The following is a 6,000-nucleotide window of genomic DNA, read 5'->3' as shown; positions in this document are numbered from 1 at the left end:
CAAGTCCCAGAGGGTACATCATGCTCCGTGTTGCACACTGTTTCATCCCTCATTGTATGTGACTCAAACACTGCTGTTCCCGTCCATGTTTATGCATCCCTCCCTCTTGATCGAAGCAAACACAGCCTCATTAGACGCAAGCACAGTCGCACACAAACACATGCATGCATACATGGAAACATACAAGCAGTATACATAATGAACATGGAGCCTGAGAGTAGGACGACATCATCCTCTCTCTGGGTTTAGAAGGTTTTTTCCATTTTTTTTCCCAAGCTAGAATCAAAAGCCACAGAGTATAATTAAATACTCCAAAAAGCAAATGGACAATACAGAGTGTAGTTGCATTGCGATGGAGAGTACTTACAGGCGTGTTGAATGTGTTCAGCGCGCATACTGACGCTCACACACATCCACACATCTATGGGAATTTCACCTGTACAAGAGATTAGCACATCTGCTTGTATCTTATAGATTTGCGAGTATACAGGCAGCTGGTGTTTTCGCAACTTTATCTGAGACAAGGAGATGTGAAAAAAAAAACCCAGTCTCTATGAACCCACTGGGTATAAGGAACGGGTGGGGGAGAGTTTGAAGAGACTGTAAAGGTGAACAGGTGAAAGAGAAAAGCAGACGAGTGTAGCTTTGCCTGCCACCTTTCCGCCCTTCGTTGCTCCCCCCCATCCCTGCATCACCTCGCCTCGGGGGGTTGAACAACTGCTCTTGAAGGGGGGGCAAGTGTTCTCTCTGTTCTTTCTCAGTGCCTCTGGGTGTACTACCGACTCTCACTACCCTGGCGATCTCCTGCCGCCTCACACTCTCAGACTTTCACACACACGGAAACACAAACACACGTACGAGCACACAAGCGCTGTGCAGCATCTGAACCCTCTTCACTCTCTGCTCCCTCTCATCTTCCTATGTGGGGCTCTTTGTAGCTGCTGTGCCTGAGCTTGGTGAGGAGAAAAGGGAGAACAAAGCGAGGGAAAAAAGAAGGATGGAGAAGAGAGGACTGAGGTGGTGGTGGATGAAGAAGAGAAGGGAGGGGATGAATGAGAGAGGGAGAGGGAAGGAGCTAATGTTCGCATCGCATCGGGAGTGTCGCCTGTTGTTGCTCACTGAACGTCGGTCGGTGAGCGTTTGTGTGCCACAGCTTGATTTGGGGGTTGTCCCCAGCTGTGCATGGAGACAGCAGTACGGAGACGTGGCAGAGACTCTAATTAGACGGGCCTAAGTGTGCTGAACTGAGGGAGAACCCTGGTGCGCGAGCAAACGCTACTCAGCCCCCCTGCAAACAGAGCGGGGAGGAGACCCCCAGCAGTAATTACAACGTTTCACAAACCAAGCAAGACACCTCCAGGAAGTTTTCAATCAGAAAAATCCTCTTCAACTCACTGGGGAGCTGAAGAGGAGTTGCATTTCATTAGCCCTCACCATAGGGTCCTTTTAAAGAATGGGAAGGGGGGGGGGGGCGGTTAAGCTTTGACTGGGGGAGGTCATCCTGTTGCATCTGCCGTAATGCCGTACCGTCAGCTGTGATTCAGTTGGTTGGCGAAAATACGTTAGACACAGCACCTACACAGAAAACTGCAACATCTCAATAAGGATTATATGAAATTGTTCCAGTACTCATAATGGAGATATGCAACACATTTTTTACTTCACAAATACACACTTAATTCTCACCAATCATAACTAAGTGCTGAGAACATTAAAAAGCCGTTTGAGAAAGAGTAAGCTGCATTAAAGAGTCAACTTTCCTGCCGGCCCAGAAATTAATGACTGCCCAGTTGGTAATATTAAACTTTCTGAATGGATTTTAGTCTCACGAAAAAAAAACACCGGAATGATTTTCTGTGATAAATTTATTCTAGGAGTAAAGATCACCATTTGGTGTAAAATTATACTTTAAATGAGAGTATTAACAGTTTTATGGCATGCTAATGATGCTCTTTAGAATGAACGTTTAGTGCAGGTGCAGTAAGTGGCTTGAGATGCAGTGTCAATATGTAGATCTGGAGGGGATCCATCTTTTATAGGGTGCTGCTTGTTGAAAGGGTTGGAAGTTTGTTGACAAGATGATGTGGAATTCTACACTTTGTCGAAATCATGTGAGATCTGTTGCACACGGTTTAAACAGGGCGAATATAGAGAGAGTTTACTCGCACTAACTTAATGAGAGTTGTCATCAGAAAGACACTGAACTATGTAAAATGGCAACAAATGTTCTTCAAACTTGCAGGATGTGCTGATGGAAACGCACAGATTTCAGTCATGGATTAACCCTTAAATGCATAGCTTGGATCAAGAGTCGGAAAGGTTACTTTTGAAATGTTAGAAACTACAGATTAGTTACCCTGTTCAAATGTATTAAGTTATGTAACCATTAATTAACTAATTATTTAATTCAAGTAATCCAGCGTATTACATTTGATGATTTTTTGATTACTTTTCAAACAAATGTTTAGTAAAGCTGAAAAATATCCAGAATGCTGAAAAGACGCATGTTATATTTTACATATAAACTTTATATGGAGAGGATGCATCCAGATGTAACCCCTGTGTAATCACCAGTCAACATTTTGATTAGTAATTGTAATTAGCGGAAGTATTAATTAATTTTGTATTTTAATTACATGTAACCAATTTTTACTCAGGTCTTTAGCAACTCAGGACTAATTTACATTCTGTCTAATTCTTTTATTTGCTTTACTGGAGCCCAGTAGTATTGCTCAAACCATTTACTTTTAACAATGTTCTGTTGTCAAAATGTCAAAAATGGTTAAATGATTTCTCATGTTTTTCTCTAAAGTATTCCTAAAATTTCTAGAGACCCGAGATTAAAAAGAGGGTACTATTTTTTCACAGTATGTTGGATTCAAGTGATAGCATCCCAATTTTGTTTATATTATCCTACTTTCGCAGTAACATGATGAGCTCCTGAGTGTCAGGTTTAGTTCAGAGCGGCAGTTTCTTTGATATTGTAGGATGAGAACGATAAAGCTATAGCTCAAAAGATTTTAACTCTGCATGTGACAAAGTATTGCACTTTTCTTGAAAACCTCGCCCTTCACCTGTTGTGGCCTACACCGAGAAATATTAAAGAGTTTCCAAAAAAAATTCAGACATTTAGAAAAGACAGTAAAATTTTATGAATGATAATGTGTATATATATCTATATATCTATATTTCTCTCTCTCTCTCTCTCTCTCTCTCTCTCTGTATATATATATATATATATATATATATATATATATATATATATATATATATATAGTTGTTTGTTATTGTTATTGATACATACAAATTTACATGTTATATGATTTTAACACAGGGGTTAATCTGTGTTTTTAGCAGTGGTGGATTGCTAAAGACCCAAGTCAGGTAGTATGTACAAATAAGTGCTGTATTCAGATTCCAGAGCTTAAACTTTAGCGTAAGTTACTGAGCAGCATAATGTAAGTTTCAAAGTAAACACAATCCACACAGTATTCAAACACAATGGGGGTGGGATAATGTTTTTTAACTAAAGCGTGTGTGTGTGTGCGTGTGTGTGTGCATGTGTGAGATAGAGAGACAGGGATAGAGGGAGAGAGAGTGAGTTTCTGCATGTGACAGAAAACAACCAAAGCAAAGGTGTGAAAGCACTCTCACCTGTCTCAAGCCAGAAGCATGCCAAACCTACACACACACACACACACGCACACACACACACAGGTGTACACAGATGCATATACACATTGTGGCATGTGTCACAGAAAACAGATGTGCAAGGAACAACGCTGCATCAATTATCCTACCAAGTTCACTCAGTAAATTAGAAAGGGATAATTATGTCGTACTTATTTTTCTACCATGTCTATTTCTTTCACTTTTTCTTTTTTTGGCATGGGTAGTGGCAGTTGTCATGGAGTGCATGTAAAATCATCTGTGCAGGTACAAAATGTCTAATCTATGCTTTTCCTGTTGGGATTAGCCAAGGATGCTGTGGTACGGCTGTCACTAAGTATTAGGGGGGAAAAAAGAGGAACAGGAGCAATATGGGACACCTACAACTTTACTGCCAGACCAAAGTCAGTATGTACATATTTAAAAGTTAACAAAATATGCAACAAATACTTGTTTGCAGTTTCAGTGCACAGCAGTGGAATTATTAAACAAAGCACATCTTGGAACATTGCATTAATAATGATTATTATATAAATTGAAATTATGTACTTCAGTGATAAATGCACAAGTAACCCTCTTTTCACATACATTTTCTGTATATTATTTGCCAACATCTGAAACATGAATTCATATTAGCTTTATCTGCTCTTCCTCACTAAACCCACATGCCTTTACTTTACCGCCGAGATGGTAATTACAATCGCACTAAATAGGCTTGAACCGTATCAAAAATTAATTAATATCAAATTTATTTGGGTTATCCATTGCTAAAACACATGGTTTTTGCATGCTAATGCCACATATTTTGAAGCATTCCTGCAATTCAATTACTTGGGAATATCATTAAAGGCAACAAATTTACAGTTTAATTTGTGTGGACTATTTAAGTCGCTCCAGAGCTACAGAATCCCCTTCCTCTATAAGTGGATTAATTAATTTGAATCAATAAAGTCTCTTAGTCGGGTTGCACTACTCCCCCAAAAAATAACTAACTCCACACAAAGCCTTATCAGCTGCAGCGTCCAAGGTCCAAGCCCTTGCTTTTCAGCCAGAGAAGGAAGTTTTGCTGAGACAATTACCAGCAGATGATTTCCGCCCCGTCTTTTGCTCTTTCAGCTTTTTGAATCCGTGCAAAATGGTAATTTGTTTGTGCGCTTGTCTCTGCAGCATGTTTTGTTTTGTGATATTGCTGTTATACAAGCAAAATGGAGTCTGTGCATGCAGAGCTCTTTGTATTTGCACTATAGTAAACATTTGGTATTTAGTAACACTATTTTTTAAAACTAGTGTCTTAACATTGCTGCTTATAACTCTACAAGGAAATTCATCCCCAAATGTATTTTTAAAATGTGAAGCATCATCCAAATAAATTACCAAATTTCAAGATATCAAAATAAATAAATAAAAATAAAAAATCACACTGAGCCCTAACAACCCCATGGTGTTCAGTATGTAGGCATGTCTTATTAGCTGCTTATTTTCCAGTCAGCATTGAGTACACTCAAGAATATCTGATGTGTATCTGTGCTTCAGCACCCATCATATCAAGAAAATGTGTACACAGTAACACACTCTAGCTCCTTTTGTGATCGCTTCTCTCTTTGAATGTGTGAGCCAAGGAAAGACCAGTAGATCAACAACAGTGGGTGCAGGTTACAAACTGCACCTTCCTTCTTTCTTCCCTGTATTTGATAATATTGTGCATGTTTTTTAGGCCCGTCGTTTCATGTAACCCTTTTTCTTTTTAGCAACCTTGTTTCTAAATATACCATATGCATAGTCATACTGTACGCTACAACTATGATTCAAGATGTAAATATAACTTTTAGTAACACCTCAACTCAGTATCAACAATAATGTATATAAGGTCATGTAAGGTCGAGTTTGTGTAACAGCTTTTTGTATTTGGTTACATGAAGATTGACACATGTTTTTGATGACATGTTTTACAAAAAGTTATAATTTTTATGATCTGCAATCCTTGGTTTAGTAGATACAGTGCATTATAGTGATTAAAGAATATTTTTTTTCTTATAATTAAAAATTAGTATATCCTATGTTTTAGCCACAGGGTCACCGTTAAAACCTCTTTGTAGTTGGTGAGGGGCCGTGAACTTGGGGAGGAACGTGACTGTGTGGCAGATGTCATAGAGTTTGGATTGGACTTTAGAGGTCAGATTTCCGTAAGACTGCACATCTGTTACAACAAGGGTGGACTGAAAGGTTGATAAAAGCAATTTAAAACAATCACAGGACTGGAGTTTGTGTCTTGAAGTCAGCGTTGACTTCTTTTAGTAAAAAGATAGCCTGAGATGCTAGTGTATGTAGCAT

The sequence above is a fragment of the Plectropomus leopardus genome, chromosome 4 (genome assembly GCF_026936395.1).
Source record: "Plectropomus leopardus strain MGB_pleo_1.0 chromosome 4, ASM2693639v1, whole genome shotgun sequence".
NCBI classification, from domain to species: Eukaryota; Metazoa; Chordata; class Actinopteri; order Perciformes; family Serranidae; genus Plectropomus; species Plectropomus leopardus.
This window is presented reverse-complemented; position numbering follows the sequence as displayed.